Consider the following 26,264-nt stretch of genomic DNA (forward strand, 5'->3'; position numbering starts at 1 on the left):
TATAATGAGAAAATCACAAAATACAGACCTGAATCATCTGAGTTGAGAAGACATAGAAGAATTGCCTTATATATTAGTGAAAGGGATGCTTATACAGATAAGACTACTCTTCCATGGAAAGACTGAAGTTTATGATAGCAAGTACAAAAGAAGGCAGACTTTGAGCTTTGTTCAGAGGACAGGGTGAGAATGTGAGGTTTAACTGTAGGGTTGGTTGCCATAGCAACCAACAATCCCAGCAAGTCCTAGAACTGTTAGTTGATGGCAGCCTAATTTTGATTGATATCATTTCCAGTATTTTTAAAATATCTCTTGCCATCCTGAAAAATATGTGCTCCTTGGATTTAAATATTATCAAGAATGCTAATCTTATATCTCTATGAAAGCCCTTCATAAATCTCAGTCATGGAAAGAAGGATTCAAAGAGTTCTTGAAGTTTGGGCCAACCACCTCTAAATGAATCTGGATTTATAAATAGATGGATAGATAAGATGAGATAAGATGAAGAGAAAGCAAAAGAGGTATGTGTATATGTATGTATGTATCCTATGAAATTCACCATACCTGAAGACCAAACAATCAAAGTTTGATGATTTTATTTGTTGTTGTTTTTCATGGTAACACTCAAGGACTACTATGGTATAGATGTTGACAATCTTCAACAGTAGAGGACTTATTAACATCACCAAAAGAGGAAATATTTGAAACATGATGTAAGTTTATTTTTGAATAAGTGAGATTTTAATGGGTATTAAGTATTAATTGGGGATCCTCTGTACCAATAAAAGGCTGAATTTGCAACCAGATCAGCTTGAAGAATTATCTGAATAGCTGAGAAAATAAAACACTTATTTCTGATCACCCAGCCAGAATTTTTCTTACATGAAATTTGACGATGCTGTTCTTGCCTTGCAAAACTCTATCCACTCTGCCACTCTGCCTCTCCTTGATATTTTACAAATTATTAAATTACTCTGTCCAAATGAATTGCATTAAAAGAAAATTAAAAAAAAATAATTCCTATATTCTTGTAGACCTTTTTAATTACATAAAATGAGATCTGGAAAGTGATAACATTCATAGAAAACTTCATGACCAAGCCTTTTTTATTATGTAAATGAGAAACTGGGCATTAAAAGACCTAGTTTCCCATTTTGAATAATTGTCTCATTAAAACAAATAGACGAGCGAGCAAAAATATTTCTCTTCAGGTCCCCACAAACCTTTTGGGAAGAGTCAACTGGAACTTTAACTAGGGCAGGATGACTGGGGTTTTGCCCAAGGGCAACACAATTTAGAGGGTATTGACAACATATATTCCTTCCTCAAGTTGCATAGAAAAAAAAACTGAATTTAATATATAGTTAGCAAGGATAATTAGCAAAAATATAAATCAAGGAGATGCTATGATTCTCTCTTAGTAAAAGCCACAATTCATATCTCCAGATTTATCTTTAGTATGGATCTCCATCACTTCCCCAAAGGGCATTGCTTCTGGTGGTCTCTCTCTGAGTCTCAAGGATGATACTCAATTGTGAGTCCACAGTCCCCAGTGATCCAGTATACAGAAAGAAAGGTGACTCCATAGGGAGGGTGTATTTAACTAAAAATTGTTTTGTAATTGCTAAGTGCTATTAATAGAGGTGGTTAACTGTGTTCTGGGATCTTAAAAGGTTAATTGGACACCTTGGATAGGGTGCTCTGGACAACAATACAAAAATAAAATAAAACATTTTACAATTGTTACATATTCCGAATAAAAGAAATATCCAGATGTAGACATGACAATTTAAAGAGAACGAGTCCAGATAGTATACTATTCTTGTTTTCCTGAGACGTCAGCTTCTTTTGAAAGATATTTCCCCTTACAAAAGCTGGAAGAATGAAACAAAGTTTCCTGGGAAATGTAAAACTTCATAACTAAGAGAGACATTGAGAAGAATGAAATAAATATTGTAATGGGCTTCTCTAAAGGAAATTCAGCCATAAATTTAAAGTTTAGCTAACAATAACCACAAAAATAACAGCAAAATGTCTCACCATCTGCTGTATTATATCCAATTCTATCTATGTAATCCTGAGTACCTTAATTCATAATTTCTGGAAATTTACCAGGGTTGAATTAGACTAGGAATAATTGAACAGATATACTTTTTGGGAAAGTATTTTATGAAGAACTTCCCTTTTTCTACAAATAATGTATTTAATGAAAGTCCATCCCTGACTAATCAAATGTACTTGATCAAGTTAAAAAATTAGTATTTATTAGGCACTTACTATGTGTCAGGAATTATGCTAAGAGCTTTACAAATGTTTCGTTTATTTTCCACAAAAAGCTGCAAGTAGGGGCTGTTAGTATCCCTACCTTTACAGATGAAGCAAATGATGCAAACAGAAATGATGATTCCCCCAATGTCACACAGCCAGTAAGTGTGTGGGATTGTATTTTAACCACCTCTTCCTCCCACTTCAAGTTCAGTGTTCTGTACACTGCACTACCTCATCAAAGCAACATTGTTTCAGCTAGTTTTATGGTAAAAATAACAAATAAAGATGATCATGAGAATTCACCAAAAAAAAATCATAAAGTACTAAAAACCTGGAAAGATTTGTACAGATGTTAACATCACTTGCTCCCTTTAATTTTTTCCATTCTTCTTTCATCTTACTCCCTTCCTTTTATTCTATGATCTAGTGCTGCTGATCTCCTGACTATTCCTTCTACATCACTCTCTAGCTTCCTCCATTGTTTATTTTCACAATCTGTTCCCTATTGCTAGAATTTTATCCTTCTCATCTACACTTCTTAGATTCCCTGACTTCCTTCAATCTCAACTAAAATACTATCTCCTGAAAGCAGCCTTTGCCTCTTTTACAATCATTTGAAGATTTGATAATGATGATAAACACACACACACACACACACACACACACACACATATATATATATATATATATATATATATGAAGTAAAATTGTCTTTAATCCAAGGCCAATATTCTCTCCATTTGACCAAATAGTTGTGTAATTGAGAATATATAGAATTACTAGGAAATTAATTACATTGACATACAGTTAGAAAAATATAGCTATAAAATTAGAATAGATAGATAGATAAGTAGGTAGGTAAGTAGATAAATAGGTAGGTAGGGGGATAAGTAGAGAGGTGATAGAAAAGTTCATAGAACAACGTTAAGTACTGATAGATATAAGATTTAGAAAATTGATAAATGTTGCAGGGAAGTAAAGTAATGTTTTATATGGAACACAAGCAGATAAACCTTTCTAACAATTAGTATTATCTCAGAATAAAAAAAAAAATGCTTTTTCTTTCTACATTTTCTCCTTCATTTTTGCCCAATTAACTTCACAGCAAATCCATTGCCTGAATTTCTTCAATCATTGGATTCTTCTGCTTAGGATGGGAGTGTAAAAGGTATCAATAATGGTAATATACAAGCTCCCAAAGTCACTCTTTCATTTCCTATTCCTTATACTCAATTCTCATCTCAGTTCAGTGTCCAGTTCTTGGACCAGATCTTTGGGCTGTCCTTCCAACTGTATATTGTAATATGAGCAAAGGCATTATTTGTGGCCTAGATTTTTGTTGGTTGTCTAGTTCAGCTCAATTGTTTAGACTGATTTTTAAGTGCTTTTTATAAGGATCTATAATTTTCTGAGATTTGATGCTCAAAATATTACTAGTAAACAAAGAATTAAATGAACATTACCGTGCATGATGAACATCTGTCTTCCATTTAGACTCTGGGCTGGAAATCCTACATGACAATAACACAAATTGTTGGTAAGCATATGACTCCATGATTTGTTCTTTGCTTGATACTAATGTTTTGTTTTGTTTTTTAATTATAAAATAAATTTACTTCCATTTATATTGGTGAATACCTTATGTCACCTACTATATTTAGGTGACTCCAGCTAAACATCATTTTATAAGTAATCATTTCATCAGATCATAGATCATAGATCAGGTACAAGAATATGGATATAATACAATATAATGTAATATGATAAAATTGGATACAATAGAAAGTAATACAATGTATACTGTTCTATGTTATGATATTTTGATATGCTGCAATATGTGATGTGATATAATGGAATGTAAATCAATCTAGTCTATTACAGAATAATACAATATAATAAAATCCAATAATTTGATATGATAGGACATAATATAATATATGATATAATATATACTATGGTTGTCATCTTTTTTTTTATCTCTGCAATTACCATTTTAGCACCCTTGATATCTTGACCTAAGATCATCTTGTGTGTTCTATGAGAGGTCAATCAGATCTGTCATGCTTCGTTTTATTTACTAACATCTTCTTGGCAATAACTTGGCCTCTTACCATAACCCTTCTGTCCCTCATTCCATTTCACATGTTCTGAAATCAATAATGTCATTGTTAATATGAAATGGAGGCTCAGTCAGCACCTCATTGATCCACTCATACAGCTTATAAATTTCCAACCAATGATGTGATGTAATGGTCACTCTTCTCCTTTAATTACTTTCTCCCCCTTTGAATGTAAAGTTCTTATTGTCATTTTGTTTCATCCATACTATAGCAATATTAAATATATTTTATATTATGACAATAATGATGACCACAATGGTAATGATGATATAATTTATGTAGAATTTTTAGGTTTTCAATGAGTTTTAAAATAATATCTAATTTGACCTTCCTTATAACCCTGGGAGGTAAATGCTGACAATGCATTTTATTTTATTTACTTATTTATTATTATTATTAATGAGACAATTGGGATTAAGTGACTTGTCCAGGGTCATACAGCTAGGAAATGTTAAGTGTCTGAGGCCGGATTTGAATTCAGGTCCTTCTGACTTCAGGGCTAGTGCTCTATCTATGTGCCATCTAGGGGTCCCTCTATTCATTTTAAAGATAAGGAAACTTTCAAGTTCGGTGACTTGCCCTGAGTCACATACTAAGTATCTGAGGTCAATTTTTTTATTTAGGTCTCTATGTCTCCAGGTACAACCATTGTGCACTATAGAATATGACATTAATAAATGTATTTTCATTCATTCATTCCATTTTTCAAGAATCTCGAACAGTTCTGGTGGTGGGGAAAAGACTGATCTTGACTAATTATTTCATCATTGTGAAACAATCATTTAAACATGTATTTTATCTCATATGTCACTTTTGACTTAAATAATTATCTAGAGAAAAAAAAATGACTTCCAGATTAGGGACCATTGTCCATTAAGATACTAGCATGGTTTAACTTCAAAAGGAAGATAAACTTATTCCAAGATACATGTGACTGACAAACTGGTGAGTGGGAAGACTTGCAATTTCCCATACTCCCACTATGGCTTTTAGCCCTATGCATGTCTAGTCTACTAGTTGCTCAATCCTCAACTCCTTTAGAACAGTAACAATCCATCATCACTTCCTCCCAAGTTTCCCATAGTCAACCTTTCCATATCCATAGTTTCCCCTTAGGAGATATGTTCTGCACATTAGATCTATAGCAAATAAGACTTCCTTCCCAAATCCCACCCATAAATAGCACACACACACACACACACACACGTGTGTGTGTACATTCTATGAAGTTTTTCTGTTTTCCCTAATGGAAAAGAGTGAACAGAAAAAAATATGAACACACACACACACATATATATATATATATATATGATTTATGTCTGTAACATACATCTCATTACACTCTTTCCCCACTAAACATCCCTTTTTAAAACTACTCTATTTCAGTCTAGAGCACCTAATCTTCTAGTCACCTAATTTCTTAATATCATCTTTTTTCCCCTTGAATCTTCACTTCCCCAAACTGCCAATTGTAGAATTATCAATGATTTCTTTGTTCTCATGTTCTATAGCCTCTTCCCAGTTATTCAACCTTTATAACCTCTCTGCACTCTCTAACACTAAGACGATAGTCTTCTCCATACATCCCCTTTGCTCTTTTGGTTGATGAAATCAAGTCTTTGTATCTTGTGTCACCACTAAGAAATTTTTCAGCACTCACCTATTTAAAAAAAAAAAAAAATCAAACTTACAACAACTGCAATGTTCCCTGTAAAATGTAATGTTCTCTGTTGAGGTTGTCTTGGGGTCTCTGGAGGCAGCTTTCATTTCAGTTCAGTAATCACCACAAGTACAGCCAGATGTTAAAATCTAAATCCTTTATTGTCTCTTTCAGTCTTGTCTCCTTTCCTGGGGACTGGTTAGCTTCTTAGAGGCCTATCTCTCTCCTTGGTTCTGAGAGCTTGAGCTCCTGCCACCAGTCCTTTGCCTCTGCCAGCTTCTGCCTCTAGCTCTCTCTAAATCCAAAGGTTTGTGCTTCAGCCTCCAGCCACCACAAAGGTGGACAATGGAATGAATCTGTCTCAGCCTCCAAAAACTGACACTATTATAACACTATTCTTTTGTGATGACCTATGTTTATTTGATAAACCTTTTAATTTTCAGCTCACAGTCACTAAAACCAAGCATCATCAAATGTAAACTTTGAACCAGATATTTTAATCACTTAATTTCAACATCTTAACCCAAGATTTAAAAAAAAAAAAAAACTAAATAAAATACATTAAGGCAAAAATAATTTTATGCTTCTGTTTTTCTATAACACTTCCCTTACTGATTGTTCCAAATTTTGGTCATCTTGTCCAATGTAATATCATTGAAACAAAATATCAGAATTACTAGCAATTTGGAACATATGATTATTAAAATTTTGTGGTTTTTCTTTTGGGAATTATTTGTTGCATATCCTTTAAACACTCACTAATTAGTTACTTATATACATTCATTCTCTGATAAATAACCAATCAACCAACATTTATTAAGTACTTACTATGTGCAAAAATCTATGCTAAGTATTAAGGATACACACCCACAAAAATACAAAAGACAATCCCTGACCTTAATGAGCTCACAATTGAAAGAGGATGATAATATACAAATATATACAAACATGTTGATGAAACATCATATTTTCTCCCAAATTTTTAACTCAGTTGCATTGATTTTGTTAGCAAAAACACAATTCAGTTTCACATATAAAAATATTTCTTGTTTCCTGATTTTTTTGTTTGTTCAAATATAAACATAGCAGTATCTTATCTGCTTCTCTTTGTGGGTTTTTATTTTTAATACAGTCTCTAAAATTCACTTCATCAAAAATACTTTTAGAGAGCCATTTTCCTTACTCATGTTGATTTTTTAATATTTATTTATTTATTTAATTTTAATAGCCTTTTATTTACAGGTTGTATGTATGGGTAACTTTACAGCATTGACAACTGCTAAACCTCTTGTTCCAATTTTTCCCTTCCTTCCCCCACTCCTTCTCCCAGATGGCAGGATGACCAGTAGATGTTAAATATATTAAAATATAAATTAGATACACAGTAAGTATACATGACCAAACCCTTATTTTGCTGTACAAAAAGGATCGGACTCTGAAATACTGTACAATTAGCCTGTGAAGGAAATCAAAAATGCAGGTGGACAAAAATATAGGGATTGGGAATTCTATGTAATGTTTTTCAGTCATCTCCCAGAATTCTTTTGCTGAGCATAGATGGTTCAGTTCATTACTGCTCCATTGGAAGTGATTTGGTTCATCTCATTACTGAGGATGGCCAGGTCCATCAGAATTGGTCATCATATAGTATTGTTGTTGAAGTATATAATGATCTCCTGGCCCTGCTCGTTTCACTCAGCATCAGTTCGTGTAATTCTCTCCAGGCCTTTCTGAAATCATCCTGTTGGTCATTTCTTACCAAACAATAATATTCCATAATATTCATATACCACAATTTATTCAGTCATTCTCCAGTTGATGGAAATTCACTCAGTTACCAGTTTCTGGCCACTACAAAAAGGGCTACCACAAACACTTGTGCACATACAGGTCCCTTTCCCTTCTTTATGATCTCTTTGGGATATAAGCCCAGCAGTAACACTGCTGGATCAAAGGGTATGCCCAGTTTGATAACTTTTTGAGCATAGTTCCAAATTGCTCTCCAGAATGGTTGGATGTATTCACAATTCCACCAACAAACTCATGTTGATTTTAAAGTCATTAATTTTTTTCTTCAATAATTATTATATCATGGCTATTCCTTATAATTCAGTTTAGCTAAAGTTAAAGTGGAATTTTAAGAACTGAATATGAAATCAACATCTTAAAACATAGAAAATATCACACTGAAGAAGATAAATTCATTAGTGCAGATCTAAAACCCTCCTACACTTCTCAGGAGGAAGCTGACAAAACATTACAGTAGAGATTTTAAAAAAAAAGAATGCAGAGGAGAAAGTCATAGAATTTCTTGGTTGTTGTTTGTTTATTTGTTTATTTTTTATTTTGTTTTTGTCTTTCTCCCCATATATACCTCCCACTTAACAAAGGGGTTCCTTAAAAGCTTTGTTAGTAAGAAAAGAAGGGTGACTGTCAATTAAATTGTTCTCTCTGTGAGCTTAAGAAACATTCTCCAGAATTCAGTAATTACTTTGTTTTTCACTGTGTGTTTCTATCTCTGTCATTGTTTGTTTATGTCTTTCGGTCTCTTCTCCCCTCCTTAATTCTGTCTCTATGTTTCTCTCTGCCTCCCTTTCTCTTCTTTTCTCTCTCTCTTTCTGAATTTAGCCTAGTTACATTTGTGCACAATCCAATGATTACCCTCTGATCAAAATCAGCTGCAACAGTCATGTAAAGTCATAGGCATTCTATATTCAAAGCTCCTTTACAACAAGATGTTTTCTTGAATCAATAAGGAATTTAGGATAGACCCTGCTAAAAAAAATCAATATTGATCATGGATCAGAGAGATGATGTAATTTCATTTACTTATGTTCCCCTCTATCATCTTAAATTGCATACATAGTTTGTTTTTAGCATAAGTAATTATTGCGCACCAGCACCAAGTATCTGGCTTCAATTCATTTAACTCTATATACCTCAGTTCTTAATATATAAAATGAGTTGAAGAAGGAAATGTCAAAACACTCCAAAATCTTTGCCAAGAAAATTCCAAATGGGGGTCATAAAGAGCTGGACGTGATTGAAAAGTAGCTGAAAAATAACAGCAAGAGGGACTTTTGGACATCTTGAACTGGATTCTTATAAACATCTTAAACTAAACATATGCAAAATGTTCATTTTGTGTTCATTCTTTCTGTTCATTCTAACTTCTCTATTGTAGCTGAAGGTATCACCATCTCTTAATCACCCAGGTTCACATTTCATGTGTTATCATCGATTCTTCATTTTCTCTCATTTTCTGTCCCTATATCTAGTTTGTTGCTAAGGCCTATCAATTTTACTTTTATATTTTTCATGTAATTCATCTTCTTTCTTCTGACACTGATACCATTATGGTATAGGGGCTTATCACCTCATATCTGGACTGTCTTAATAGCCTTGGGTGATCTCTAGTCATATTTTCTCCCCATTCCAGTCAATACTCCACTCATCTGTCAAAGTGATTTTCATAAACCACAAGTCTGATCTTGTCACTCTATTGCTCCATAAACTCCAGTTTCTTCCTAGCACCTCCAAGGTCAAATTTAACATTATCTATTTGACAATAAAAGCCTTAATTACCTACTCCACCAATCTTTCTGGTCTTTTTGTACCTTATAGAATCAATTAAAACACAGTCAGCAATTTAGTGAAATGGATTTCCTTATTGTTCTTAGAACAAGACAGAAACTCCTGAATCTGGGTAGTATCATTAGTTGTCCTTCAGGTTCTATGACTTTTTTAAAGTTCCAACTAAAATCTCATCTTCCAAATTACCTTAATGGTATGGCATGTTCTCAGTTGGTTATTTTTAATTTATTCTTTATACATCTTTGTTTATATGAATTTGATTGAGTATTGTTTTCCCCATTAGATTGAGGGATCTTTGAAAATAGAGACTGTTTTTTAACTTCCATAATATCCCTAGTGCTAAGCACAAGGGTTTCTACATGGCAGGTGCTTATTATTTTTAATTAACAGACTGAACTTAAAGGATTAATTACTCTTTTGCTTTGTGCTGCAATTTGAATTAATCAAGGAAAAACTCATAAAAAGAAACTTGTGTTTACCAACTAAGATGTTTCAAGTATGAATAACTGATTCTGCAAATCCTACAAAGATACTCAATCTTGTCATTGGCTATAATATAACATTTATGTCAAATTATAGGAACCACATAAAATTCCAAGGACTTACCTGATTCTGTAAACACCCAAATAATTCATCAGCTCATTCATGACAAGCCTCTCCTTCTAGAAAATGTAAACAATAGCTCAAATTTGCATGAATAGACAATCTTGTGCCATTCCAAGAAATGTGTCTCTCACATAGAAGGTTTTCCAGTCTCACTATGCTCTAGATTTCCTGAAAGATTATCATGTTTTAAAACTAAATGAAGAAACAAAGTCTTTCTTACTATAGATCCATTTCATTGTTAGGTCAAATTTAATTTACATAAGATAGAGTATCAGAATTGCTTTAATTTGCAGTTTTCTATTCATTAATAAAGTTCTAATATAGTAGTAGTAGTGGTATGATTTGCATCATAGTAGCATAGTAGCAACAGTAGCAATAACAACAGATTAAATTTATACAGTGTCATGTATACATGTCAGGCATTGTGCTTAGCACTTTCTAATCATTATCTTATTTCATTCAACAACCCTAAGAGGTATATGCAATTATTTTTTTTTATTTTAGAGGTGAGGAAACAGGCAAATTTTTTCTTATTGTTATACATAACTTCCATTTCTTGCCTTCAAAATTGTCCATTTATAACATTTGATAATTTTCCAATTAAAGAATGACATGTATGTGCAACGTATGAATTGTATATGCATACATATGTATGTATATAATTTTAAATTTATGGAATAAAACAAATTTTCTATAACATTGTGCAATAAACTAGATGATTTTATATGAAACTGTAAATCTACTACATATCACTTGCTCTTTCTTTTAAATATACAAAAAAAATTACATTTTTTTTCCTTTCCTCTTCCTCCATTCTAGGGATGGCTACCATTAGACACAAATATGTGCGTGTGTTTGTGTGTGTATATATATGTAGATGTGTGTTTATATATATATATATATATATGTATATATGTATATACACATATTATATATGCATGTATGGATGTGTGTATATCTATGTGTGTTTACATATCTATTTCTATAAAATATATAACTTATTTATTGAACTGATTGATCTCATTTTTTGCCAGTAAAACTTTGTATTCAAGAATTACTTCTTTTTGAAATAATTTTATTATATTTGATGCACTTGCCCTTTATTACTTATATATGCTATCACTTTGATTAATCAGGAGAAAAAACTCATAAAAAGAAACGTGTATTTACCATATAAGATGTTTCAAGTATGAATAGCTTATTCTGCAAATCCTACAAAGATACTCAATCTTGTCACTGGTTACGACATATTTATATAAACTTGTCAACTTTGTATCATTTTCTTTTGTTTCTATAAAATACGGTTTTGGTAGTTTGATTGAAATGGCTGAATAATAAATATGTTTTTAAAGTATTTCCAGCTTTATTATAATGTCTTATTCTATCCAGAAAAATTAATGTTTTTTTCCAATTATTAAGATATTTTTATTTCTGAAAATGGTGGTTTAAAGTTTCATTTATATACTTCTTATGCATATCTTGGCAGTTAGACCTAAAATAATTGTATATATTTTATAATAATTTTAAATAGAACTTCTCTTTTTGTCATTTTTTCTGGGTTTTGTTCACAATATGGAAAAATGCTAATTACATGTGTGAGTTTATTTTATATACTCAAAGTTTGCTAGTTACTATTTCAAGTATTTGACTTGCATTTTAGATGCCATTCAAGATAAATAGCTAGCTAGCTAGATGATTCTGTAAAAATATCTATTTCTCCCTCTCTCTCTCTCTCTAGATAGGAGAAATGAAGATTGATAGATACCCCTTTCTTTTTCCATTCAAAAATTTCAAGGAAATAATCATATGTTGCAAAGGTTTCCCCCCCTTCTTCCCTGTCCTCCTCTCCCCCTCTCTCACAAACACACACAAATACATATATACGTATGTATAAATAGTACATATATACATATGTATAAATAGTACATATATACGTATGTATAAATAGTACATATATGTTATATATTTTATATAAATTATCTATATATTGCATATAATATACACACATACATTTATGTATAATCCTTTATTTTTTATTCAATAATTGTTAGAGACTTTTTTTTTCTAAGTTGGATTTCTAGGGATAAATGGAATCCTGTTATTATAATTTTTCTGATAATTCTTCCTTATAATTAATTTTTGCCCTTTACATAATTGACAAATTACTCCATTGAGTACATATAAAACACTGGGATCAATGCATTTTCTGTATTTAATTTCCACAAAATATAAATTCCATCTTTGTCTCTTAAGTTTAATTTTGTTGTTTACTTGATTCAAAAAAAAAATCTAATTTTTGACATTTTGTGCCCAAAAGAGGTGCTTTCAAGTTAGCCAAAATGTATTTTCTCCAACCCATTATTTTGCTTTAGTAGGATTCTTTATATTTCATATGCATTTCCTATTAAAAGACCATTGCCTAATTGTCTCATAATACATTCTGCTAACCTCTTCTACTTTATTGGTGTTTGTCCATTTACACTCCTCACCAAATTAATTCATTTTTTTTATTTTCCCCAATTCTAGTCTTTCACTTTTTTCTTCTTTTCTATACTCTTTTCTCCTCATTTATTTAAATTGTTAATCTTTCCCCCCCCAATCTTTTCACTAGTCTTTCCAAGATTTACATTTATTCTGTAATCACTAATCCTTCCCCAAATCTACTCCTTTTCCCTCTTCTTTTTTTTTTTTTAATTTTAATTTAATAGCCTTTTATTTACAGGATATATGCATGGGTAACTTTACAGCATTAACAATTGCTAAACCTCTTGTTCCAATTTTTCACCTCTTACTCCCCCACCCCCTCCCCTAGATGGCAGGATGACCAGTAGATGTTAAATATATTAAAATATAAATTAGATACACAATAAGTATACATGACTAAAACGTTATTTTGCTGTACAAAAAGAATCAGACTCTGAAATATTGTACAATTAGCTTGTGAAGGAAATCAAAAATGCAGGTGTGCATAAATATAGGGATTGGGAATTCAATGTAATGGTTTTTAGTCATCTCCCAGAGTTCTTTTTCTGGGCATAGCTGGTTCAGTTCATTACTGCTCCATTAGAAATGATTTGGTTGATCTCGTTGCTGAGGATGGCCTGATCCATCAGAACTGGTCATCATCTAGTATTGTTGTTGAAGTATATAATGATCTCCTGGTCCTGCTCATTTCACTCAGCATCAGTTCGTGTAAGTCTCTCCAGGCCTTTCTGAAATTATCCTGTTGGTCATTTCTTACAGAACAGTAATATTCTATAATATTCATATACCACAATTTATTCAGCCATTCTCCAACTGGTGGACATCCACTCAGTTTCCAGTTTTTAGCCACTACAAAAAGGGCTGCCACAAACATTCGTGCACATACAGGTCCCTTTCCCTTCTTTATAATCTCTTTGGGATATAATACCAGTAGTAACACTGCTGGATTAAAGGGTATGCACAGTTTGATAACTTTTTGTTCCCTCTTCTTTTTAATCTCTATTATAGCTGATTAAAATATTTTTCTAAGCCAAACTCTGCGTGTGTATTCCACTATATTTTGACTATTATATTTTGACCAGTTTATATGAGATCTCCATAGGATTTTATCTTCTACATCATAGAAAACTACTTACTGTAGAAATTTACTGTATCCCTGAACTATTCCTCACATTTTAAGTATCTTTTCCTCTTGAGCCTCTTTTTCTTCTTGCTTAAATTTTGTTCTTCCTACTATCATCATTTTAAGGAGGAATCCCAATTCACCTGTGACTCTATTTATCTCCAAACTACACTTCTAACCCATAAGACTATGATGTTTCTGAATCAGACATCTACATCAATGTCCTAAGGACTTTCTTTACTCTATTATGAAATTCTCCCATTAGAATGCAAATTTCTGTTGTATAGAATTCTGTGGAAAAAAGTGAATTGTTTTCTCCTTGTATTTGTATGTAAGCTCCTTCATACTGGGTGCAAAATACAATATTATTTAATAAATGCTGGGCTTGCTATTAAATGTATTTCACTGGTATTCATTCCCTCAAGTTATTTTCATTTTTATAGATAACTTGTGCATCCTGAAAATATGTTTTAACCAGGTTTCCTATCTTCATTCCCATTTTGTTATAATACATTCTTCAACTCATTTCATTTTTGATCTTTATGTTAATTTTGCATTTTGACCCCTCTGGAGTTGAGTTCTAGTCTTTCTACTACTCTGGGGATCCAATTAAGTTAAAGATCTTTTCTTTACCTAGTGGTTTTTTATGCCTTATGAATGTTTGTAATGAGTTTTCTATAACCAATTCAGTGCTCAATTCAGTGGTTGTTGATGTCAGTGATCAGTCAACCAGACTAAGAATGCTAAGCCCATAGGATTTTTTGTCTTGCCTCATTCTCCTGAGATCTCAAAACTCTTGATTCTCTCATATATGTCATAAGTCCAAGGTGTTTTCTCAATAGAAATATCTCTAAGGGTAATTAAACAAATTTAAACAAATTCAAACTGTATAATTTTTAGAAATCCTAGTTTAATTATTTATACTGTATGTTAAGAGTAAACACTACAGTCAGTACTGAAACAAGTAGAGCTGTTTTTTATGAAGATAACAAAATCATTATATGAACATTTTAGGGGCTCATTGAAACATGGCTAAATGAAAGGATTTTGGACTTGACCTATTGGCAAGTTTATTTTGATTCACACACTTTTTAACTGTCATCTATGTCTTATAGGTAGAAATCAAGTAGAGAGATTGAAGATCACTGATTTTCTGATTACCAGAGGAAAAAAACTTACTCCCAAAAAAGGCCAGGATTTTCTATTTCATCCAAGGCCATCTCCAGTCATCTTCATCTCTATCTTCCCACAAGACCCAAATGGCTCTGGAGGGGAAAGTGAGGCATGTGGACTTGCCCAGCCCTCCCTCACTTAAATCCAATTCAAGGCAGCACCTTTCAAATGTTATGGTCCTCTCTGAGGACAAACAACAACAACTACTACTACTACTAAAAGACTTTATGCAGAATGTGTAGAATACCATCAGACAATAGTGAAAATAAGTATAAAAGGATAGGTCTAGAAATAGAAGACATCAAAGAAGTCATAAAATCTAGTTCCCCTTTTGTGTATAAAGCAGTGAAGTCTTGAAAAGTCATATGATTTGGCTAAGGTGATATATACATTAAGAGCTGTAATTTAATTTCATGTAATTTCAATTCAAATTCCACTCCCTTTTTATTGTACCATATCTCCTCAGAGGTGACTAAGCATAAATAATAAAGGTGAATACACACACACACACAAAAAAAATGAAAAACATAGAGTAAAAGGAAGAAGTAAAGAAGGCCAGCCTCAGATTGTTATGTACACTTCTGGCAAAATTATCAGAAAATATAGATGGATGAAGATGAATGAATTATGATTTTCATTACAAGCAATCTTAACGGCATTAATGAGAATATGAATCTGAGGATGTTTTAAAAACTGAATATGTTTATACATATTATATATACATACATGTATGTTTACATAGTATCATTATCATGATACATTATACATATACATGTATGTAAATAGATTATCTTTAATGTAAACATAACAATTTGGAAAATAGCTTAAAATTTAAAATATTCTAAAAACGTGTGATTAAAAACACAGAGTAAAGGTTAAAACAAGGGAAACATTCATAATGCAGCATACTTAATAGGATTTCATACCATTTTGTTTTGAAGAAAATACAGCGTTAAGGATTTTTAAAATGGTGGGGCTGTAGAGCATTATTCCATTTTCAGAAAAGCTTGGCGAGAGATTGCCTAGAGATTGTTTTGCTGGTTTGATAGACCGTAGCCAATGTCATTGTTCATGTGAATCTTGATCCAGACTAAGAAGGATTTGCCCAACTGTCTGGAACCATTTTAAATTTAGAATCTGCTGGGTAAGGAATTTATTTTTTTTTTCCATGAGGGAAAACTCTCTAACTATTTACACATATGGCTTCTAAGCATCACCAAAAATGCTATTACTGTTTATCTTTAATCTGCATTTTATATATCAATTCCCTGGACATATATTTACATAATGATTGTTAAAAGTTGATGTAAATACACATGGAATTTACATTATGGAACGCTTGTGAACCAAGAGTGCCATTGAAATTTATTTGAAAATTGCATATGATAATCAGGGATTTTTTTTTTTCCTCTCAGAGTAGTAAGAACATGTCTCTTTTCAAAAATCTGTAATCAAGCTACTGGCTTGGATTGCAGAATTATAGAAATTCAAGAGTACATATATAAATTCAAAGTATTTTGGGTTTAGTCACTATGCAACTTTATCAATTTCCAGGTTTATCATAAAATATTATTGATCCTTTACCCATTCCAGTATGGAATGAACTACCTGGCTTAGTGGGTTGACATCTGTAGTATTAAAAAACTCATAAAAACTATCATTCAAATATGGCCTCACATACTTATGATCATGGGCAACTTGTTTAATTTGTGTTTTAGTTTATTCACCTATAGAAAGGACAATAATGGCACCTACATCACAGAATTGTTTTGAGAATAAAATGAGAAAATAATTGGAAATTGTTTTGTGAATGGTAACAAGCTAGATTAATGCTGTGATTATTTTTAGCTATTATTATCTTCCTATTGCTATTCCAAGATCCATACAAAGTGAATGGGATACTCCTAGATTTAGTAATAATAAGGTGGCAGTAATAACTCACGTTTTTAAAATAAGTTTTTAGCCTAGGTCTCTCAATCTATTAAATAAAAATAAAGGAGTACATACAGAGTTGTCATGGAGATTTAGGCACAAATTGCTCATCTAGAAAACTTAAGGGGTCAAGGATGACATCAAGATGACAAATTGGGATATTTGTAAAAATGAGGAAAATACATATGCATATATTTTAGAAAAACAAAAGTATAGGGAAGAAAGCCAAAGACTTATATGGAACTGGTTTTCAGAAGAAAAATTTCCTTGCAACCTCCATAGTATGGTCCTCCCAATTTTCAACTACTAAACAATCCATGCTAATGAGAAGTGTTTACTTAGCAAAGTAAACATTTTCAGGTTAAGATGTTTCTAATACATAGAATATCTTTCCTGAACTTTAGCTTGAAGCTTTTTCTGTTACTTCAACATGTGAATCCTGACTGTCATTTCTGAGAAGAAACAGAATGACTCAAGGCTTTCATTCATTTGGCATCCCTTAAAAATATTTCATACAATATACACATGCTATATGCACACACATACATACACATGTCTATGTATATGCATATATGTATTGCATATGTGTATATTCTCTTTTCTCTCCAAATTAAAACTCTCTAGCTCCTTCAAACAATCTTTACATGTTTATTTCACTTATCTCATGATCTCTCTCTCTTGTCTCAACATGTATATATCTTTTGTATATATCTTTTCAAATATGAAACATATTGACTTAAACATAATTTTCCAAATGTTTTATATCCAGGTTACACACACACACACACAAAAAAAAAAAAAAAACCCTAAACCTTACTTTTCTTATTTCTCAATGAAAATGATGATTGATTACTTTAAGGGTGACCAGATCACATTCTTGAACCATTTTCATCTTTTCAATAAATATTCTTTGAAAGTACTTTCTTAAAAAAAAAAAAAAAGTCAATAAATAGATTTTTTGTTTAAAAAAATCCTTGAAGCTTTTGGAGTGGGAATTAATTTCATTTTTTATTTATGGAATAAAAGTAACATTTCCAAAACATATTATAATAAAAAAGATTATACATAAAACTGCAAATCTACTTCTAGATCTATTATTAGATTTGCAGTTTCCTGGGCAATCATCTTTTCCTTATAATTCTTCATGTTATCCTTTTGCTGAGTCATAGAGTATAGGAAGTTTAATAACTGTTGGGGCACTATTCCAAATTGTTCTTCAAATTGATTAGATCAATTCGCAGTTCCACCAAAAATGAATCAGTGTCCCTATTTTCTATATCCCCTTCAATGTTTATTGTTTTCTACTCCCTTTATTTTAACCAATGGAATAGATATAAAGTGGTATCATAATGCAATTTTAATTTGCATTTCTCTAATCAGTAATGATAGAGCATTTTCTTACAACCATATATTTCTTAGATTTCTCTATCTAAAAATTGCCTGTTCATATCTTTGGACTATTTCTAAAATTTTCTAAATTGGATTATGATTATTATTATAATAGATTTGATAAAATTCTTAATATATTTGAGATAGAAGACTTTTATCTGAGAAACTGTCCAAAATTATTTACCTGATTTTCTTTTTTTTTTATTTCTGATCTTGGCTACATGTATTTATTTGTCCCAAAAACTTCTCTTATAAATTTAATGTATTCTAAAATATAGATTTTACTCTTCACTTTGCTATCTCTATTGTAGTCATATTTATTCACATATCTATAAGTCTGATAATTAATGTTCCATGTTCTTCAAATTTTCTTGCAATCTTTTTATAACTAAGTTATGTGTGCATTTTAATTTTTTTGTGGCAAATGGTAAAATATATTGACTTTTGCCCAATTTCTGGAATACTGCTTTTTATTTTCGCAAAATTGTTATTAAATAATTAATTCTTATCCCCAAATCTTAAAATCTATAATCGTCAAATATAAAACTACCATATTTATTTGCTGCTGAAAATTTTATGTTTACATCGTTCCACTGACCTGTCTTTTTGTTCTTCCAAACAAGTTTCTGTTTTTTTGTTTTTTTGTTTTTTCACTAGTTCAGTAGAATAATTTATTTGGTAATCTAATTGGTATGCTATTTAATTTATAAATTGATTAAGGTAAAATTATTATTTCAATCATATCGGCCCTGATGACTCATGAACAATTAGTGTTTCTTCCATTATTTTAATCTAATTTTAGTTGTATAAGAGCTTTTGTAAAAAATGTTTTTGCATGGTTTCTGGTTTTTTTTTTAAGAAGGTATATTCTAGGCTACTACCTTGAGTTATTTTAAACATTTTTTTTATTATCTCTTCTTGCGAGATTTGTTTGTAATACATAGAAATGTTGGTAATTTTTGTAGATATAGTTTATATCCTATTTCCTTGATAAAATTATGAATTGTTTCAACCAACATTTTTATTGAGAATTTGAAATTTTCCAATTTATGTCATCATAAAATCTGCAAAAATAGATACTATTACTTTATTCCCTATTCTGATTTCTTCCATTTTTTTATTCTCTTGTTGCAATTGCTAGGACTTCCAATACAATACTATGTACTGTACTGAGTGAAATATAGTATTGAAGATGGTAGGCATCCTTATTTCATACCTGATCTTACCTGAAGGCTTCAAGTTTATACCTATTACAAACAATGCCTGCTGGTTCTTTTAAATTTTTTTTAAATGAATTAAAGGAAAAATCCATTAACACCAACACTTTTAAGTGTTTTCAATAGAAATCAGTGTTACTATACATTATCAGAATTTTCTTTTACCGCAAATATTATTTGCATGTATATTTTTCCCAATCTTCAAATTATACAGTACAATACTATTCGCCTACTTAGTTTCCTCTGACACAGTGTTTCACCTAACTTCTCTCTTGCTTTTCATTGACTTCAGTTATTGGGATAGAATTTTCTTTACATTTTCCCTTGTAAAAAAAAAGGGAAGACAAAGAAAAGCAAGTCTCCAAATAAACTGCCATTAGGAAAAGAACATGCCAGTGCAATATATGCAATATTTCATATCAATAGTCATGTTTTATCAGTCAATAAGGCAAAAACCATTTCTTAAAAAAAACAAAAACAAAAGATTTCCTGTTTGTCAGGTTCAGTGCTAATTATCTGAGGATACAGAAGAAGCAAAAAAAAAAAAAATCCTGTTCTCAAGAAGTATATATTCTAATGTAGGAGAAAATAAGTGCATAACTGTGTAGATGCAGAATGTTTATAAAAAAAAAAAAAGATTGAAGGTAAGATCACAGTAAAATGCATTAGTAGCTTTAGTGATCTCAATTCCACTAGTACCTCACTAAATGAAAGCATTCATTATTTCTGGGATTACTTTTACTTGCCAACTGAGATTGTCTCTGTCAGACATACCGAGACAGGAAGATCAAGGCCTAAAAATCTGGAGAATGAGTGACCTAGGCTGACATAGGGTAAAAGTGACAGAGACTCATATAGAAGAAATGTTGCTCCTCCTAGTATTGACAAGAACTTTGAAATTGGGGCTAGGTTTGCAACAGAATTTCAAATTAAAAGTGACCATGATCAGTCTCCTCCATAAAAACTACAGAAATATGTTTTCATATTGAATAAAATTTGAAGAGAAAAAAGTCTTTGAGTTGAGCCCCCTAATGTAATTGATCAGAAAACTTAGGTCCAGAATAATTAAATATCTTTCCCAGGGTCATACAGCTGGTAATTTTCAAGATTTCAGCTTACATTATCCTGACTTGAAACTAGTCTCTCAACCAAAAAGCTTCCTGTTTCTTCCAACTGCATTTTATAGGCATTTTATTTATTTTTGATATATTCACTTCATTATTTTTGTTTTCAGTTCATATAAATTTTCTCATACTTCTTTAAATTTGTCATATACATATTTCCTTATGGTGGACAATTTAAATTTGTTTATCACACTTCCATAATTTGTTAGTCAATTGATAGTTATTAAAATACTCTATTGCAGAAAAGTGATTTTTTGTTTTATTGGATATTTCTTTTCATCTATGATCTGCTTGGGACATATGACTAGCAATGCAATTACTGGGTCAATGAACATGGATTTTTAAAGTTTAATTCTATATGGATTTTTACAATGTTTTGTCTAATCTATGTAATAAGCAAAAAATTATTAGTTTCATGCTCATATGCCTATTCCAATTCATTTAGCATTGACTATGGCAAGTTTTTAGTATTTTTGATAGGAGTTGTATAGGGGATATATTCACAGTATTGTTTTTATTTACATTTTCTATTATAATAAGCATGTTTTATTTTTTATCTAATAAGTGAAATTTTTTCACTTTTATATATTTTGTTTTAACCTTTTCCATGTTTCTATTCTTCAGTGGATAGATAAGAGAAATGTTTTATTCTCATCTATTAGCAATAATTTAGATCTGAAGTAATATGACATAAGGACAGAACATTGAATTTTGTGTCAGAAAACATCATTTCAAAGTCTGTCTAATCTTTGATAAACAAATTTACCTCTTTGAGCTTCAATGTCAATATAAGGAAAATAAACACATTCAGACCAGATGCCCTTTTTGGTCCCAATTAGTGTGGATCCTCTGTCTATATATCATTAAAACAAAATATTGAATAATTAATAATTTTGAAAATCTCCAATATAAAATAGCAATGAAAACTCTGCCCAAGTAGCTGAACAATTTACTACATTAACTACTAAAACACATAATTAACTAAGTCACTAGAAAATAAATAATTATCCAATTTATGTGTGAGATGAAGAGGAAAAACATTAATTTGCAGAGAACTAATTTTCTTCTGTGAACACAATGAAATTGTTGCAGTTGAAATGACTAGGAGGTCAAAGAATTCCTGATAACACCTAAATATTCTTAGAAGGATCCTGCTCCAGTAACACAGTTAAATATTTTTCATAGAAAATGTATTAAATCTTTGGGTATTAATTATGCTAATTACTCTATGCTTGTACTCAGTATTTTTTTTATTTCAAAATGAAAAGAATATATATGGGAAAATGTAATTAAATGACGACTGATGAGTCAATGTTTTTTTAATAAACTCCTATGGCAGTCTGGCAAAGTGTATGAGTGGACTCATTTTCTACATATTATTTTTAAGTGGAAAGGCAAAATATGTGGTATTTCAACAGAAAAAAAATAGGAAATGCTTTCCCCAAAATATTTGCAACATAAACACACATTCTTGGATCTTACGCTATGAATCTCTGAACTGTTAGGAACAAAACATTACTCAGTGATATGATACAAATCATTAAAAAAATAAATCCTATCCTAATGAAAATGTTGTTCATGAATAGATTATAATAACTCATGGATTATAAAGATGGACGAGGAACCAGTAAAGGAGACAGAGAAGATATAATCTGGTGGCAGGAGCAGAACAAGGAAAGAACAATCGCAGAAATGAGTGAAAGTATCTAAAAGAGCTGAAGGGTATCACCAGTCTGAAAGTTTGAAGAAGTCAAAGAGCTCAGGGACCATAAAAACAGAGAAAGTGCCATCCAAGTTGTAAGAGATGTGAGACAGAGGAGTTTTCACAGAGTGATACAGTAGGAATATGAATTTTGTGCTGACCATGTGTGCTGTGGAATTAAAGGCCTAGAACTGTCTTAAGGGTGCAATATGGTGAAGTAGGAAGTATATTAAAACCCCATTATCTAATCTCATCTTTCAGTGTTATAAAATACAATGCTCAGAACTTGGATAAACACTGAAGTGGGAAATAAGAAAAATATTATAGTCTATTTAGTACATGCCTCACACACACATATAGATTTGAATATATTATAATAATGGTACACAGAATATATAATACTTTAATATTTTTGCGTATACATGTATAATTTGTAAATTAAAAAAATGTGATCTTTACTAAAAGTAAGATTTTTCCTATTTTAATTTTCATCAATATATTATTTGATCATTTAGGATTTGAAATAGCTATGATCTCATCATTATACTGATTGTTAATACTGATCTATAAGTATTTACTATAGTCTAAAAGTATTATCACCCAGTAGCCAATCTTTGGAGAATAATTTTCCATATATTTAACTTGTTTAATTTGTAGATAGAAGCATATTTTATTGATAAACTTATGTTTATTCTTTCTAGCTTGGTATATCAACTCAACTTCCAAATAAAATTAGATCATGCTATTGCTATGCGTGAAGGGTCTTTCCCACATTTTGTGATTTATTTTAAATTCTCTCAAGCCATACTTTATTCTTGGAATGTTCTCTCTGATTCTCTCGGCTGCTTAGAATTTCCTTAAGATTGACCTCAGTTACAATTTTCTCCATGAAGCATTTTCTGATCATTCCAGTTGTAAGTATAAATTGTTTTCTCTTCTCAAACAATTTTGGATTAATTTTGTATATATTCTTCATATATTCATGTGTTTGAATACATATATGTATATAGATATCTGCATATGTACATACAAATATAAACATATGAGCGCTATTTCTCTCTGTTTCTATTTCTCTGTTGTCTATGTGTGTCTCCGTCTGTGTCTGTCTCCCTTCAGCTCTCTCTGTTTCCTTCTTTATTTCTTTCTAACACACACACGCACACATGCGCACACACACACACACACACACACACAGACTTTGAGAACAGGAGCTATCAAAGTATGTTTTTTGGTATTCCCAGACACTCTCAGTACCTGCTACAGAACTGATATTTAGGAACTGCTTGTTTGTTTTTGAATCATTATTTGATAAAATTAATCTATTTTCACTTTTTATAAATTTTATTAGTTCTAACTCAATCTCTCTTGAAAAATTAGAGTATTTTTATGCTTTAATAAATCATTTAGGATATCTGTTAGTTTGACTTCTATGTCTGAGAAGATTTAAGAAAGAAAGGGGGAAAAAGGAGCCATTACCAATTCAAGTTTCATGAGAACTGAGATTGTTATGATTTTTTTATTTCTATACCCAAATCTCATTACAATACTTCATACATTTGAAAGGTTTAACATTAATTGACTTAGGAAGTCTAGGTAGGAGAAAAAAATTATGAAGAGGATTTTGTGTCATTTGAATGAAGTGGGTGATAGTTTGAATTGAAAGAAAATATTTGTGAGAATAAACAAATTTCTTAGATCAGGTACTTGTCCATATCTATATCCAATTCAAAAATGGAATAGGCTTAAAGAAAATGAAGGATGATTTAAAAAGAACAAGGTATGTCCAAAAGGATTAAGAGTAAAATCTTAAGAGAGAAATTCAAGAATTACAAGGGAAATGGGCAGACAAGATATGATAGCAAATTAACCTTTTCCTATATCCTCACATATAAGTTATTGAACAGTTTTCATGGAAATCTCAAATGATAAAGAACTCATCACTCCAAAATGTAGTAAATGTGTATCACTGACTTCTCTTCCCCTCTTCCATCTCTGAAAATTTAGTTCTAGGGATAAGAAATAGCTTACTTTGGACAGGCAATCAATAAATAAATATTTTTTTTTATTTCATAGCCTTTTATTTACAGGATATATGCATGGGTAACTTTACAGCATTAACAATTGCCAAACCTCTTGTTCCAATTTTTCACCTCTTACCCCCCCACCCCCTCCCCTAGATGGCAGGATGACCAGTAGATGTTAAATATATTAAAATATAAATTAGATACACAATAAGTATACATGACCAAAACGTTATTTTGCTGTACAAAAAGAATCAGACTCTGAAATATTGTACAATTAGCTTGTGAAGGAAATCAAAAATGCAGGTGGGCATAAATATAGGGATTGGGAATTCAATGTAATGGTTTTTAGTCATCTCCCAGAGTTCTTTTTCTGGGCATAGCTGGTTCAGTTCATTACTGCTCCATTGGAAATGATTTGGTTGATCTCGTTGCTGAGGATGGCCTGGTCCATCAGAACTGGTCATCATATAGTATTGTTGTTGAAGTATATAATGATCTCCTGGTCCTGCTCATTTCACTCAGCATCAGTTCGTGTAAGTCTCTCCAGGCCTTTCTGAAATCATCCTGTTGGTCATTTCTTACAGAACAGTAATATTCCATAATATTCATATACCACAATTTATTCAGCCATTCTCCAACTGATGGACATCCATTCAGTTTCCAGTTTCTAGCCACTACAAAAAGGGCTGCCACAAACATTCGTGCACATACAGGTCCCTTTCCCTTCTTTATAATCTCTTTGGGATATAATCCCAGTAGTAACACTGCTGGATCAAAGGGTATGCACAGTTTGATAACTTTTTGAGCATAGTTCCAAACTACTCTCCAAAATGGTTGGATTCGTTCACAACTCCACCAACAATGCATCAATGTCCCAGTTTTCCCGCATCCCCTCCAACAATCATCATTATTTTTTCCTGTCATCTTAGCCAATCTGACAGGTGTGTAGTGGTATCTTAGAGTTGTCTTAATTTGCATTTCTCTGATTAATAATGACTTGGAGCATCTTTTCATATGACTAGAAATAGTTTCAATTTCTTCATCTGAGAATTGTCTGTTCATATACTTTGACCATTTTTCAATTGGGGAATGGCTTGATTTTTTTATAAATTAGAGTTAATTCTCTATATAGTTTGGAAATGAGGCCTTTATCAGAACCTTTGATTGTAAAAATATTTTCCCAGTTTATTGCTTCCCTTCTAATCTTGTCTGCATTAGTTTTGTTTGTACAAAAACTTTTCAGTTTGGTATAATCGAAATTTTCTATTTTGTGATCAGTAATGATCTCTAGTTCTGCTTTGGTCATAAAGACCTTCCCCTTCCACAGGTCTGAGAGGTAAACTATCCTGTGTTCCTCTAATTTATTAATAATTTCATTCTTTATGCCTAGGTCATGAACCCATTTTGACCTTATCTTGGTGTACGGCGTTCAGTATGGATCAATGCCTAGTTTCTGCCATATTAGTTTCCAATTTTCCCAGCAATTTTTATCAAACAGTAAGTTCTTAATCAATAAATATTTACTTTCTACTAATATGTGCAAGGTATTTTACTAAGTGCTGAGAATATATTTATCTATAATTTATCTAATATATAGTTATGTGTACATATAGATAGATATAAATAATATAGGTGTGTATATCTATCTCTATTTCTATCCATAATCTATTATAGATATCTATATCTACATCTTTCTATATATCTATATGTCTCCATATATACAGATAAATTAATATCATTAGATATGCATAATATATGTTTATCTATTTGTCTATTTCTATACATAGTTCTATCTCTTTTCTATCTCTGTAGATAGATAGATATAGATATAAATATCTATATCTATAT

The 26,264-nt window shown here is 31.3% G+C and overlaps 1 long non-coding RNA gene across 2 annotated transcripts; it reads left to right on the top strand.

Moving 5' to 3' along the window:
* Positions 1-25,845, top strand: LOC116421076. 2 transcript variants are annotated; one of them, XR_004231398.1, is made up of 3 exons: positions 1-521; positions 630-713; positions 25,807-25,845. It is a non-coding gene; the product is annotated as an uncharacterized LOC116421076 (long non-coding RNA). The 2 variants fall into 2 exon arrangements; XR_004231397.1 differs by lacking the exon at positions 25,807-25,845 and adding an exon at positions 3,763-3,813.
* The last annotated feature ends 419 nt before the right edge of the window (positions 25,846-26,264 follow it).

Source organism: Sarcophilus harrisii, chromosome 2 (genome assembly GCF_902635505.1).
Source record: "Sarcophilus harrisii chromosome 2, mSarHar1.11, whole genome shotgun sequence".
Taxonomy (NCBI): Eukaryota; Metazoa; Chordata; class Mammalia; order Dasyuromorphia; family Dasyuridae; genus Sarcophilus; species Sarcophilus harrisii.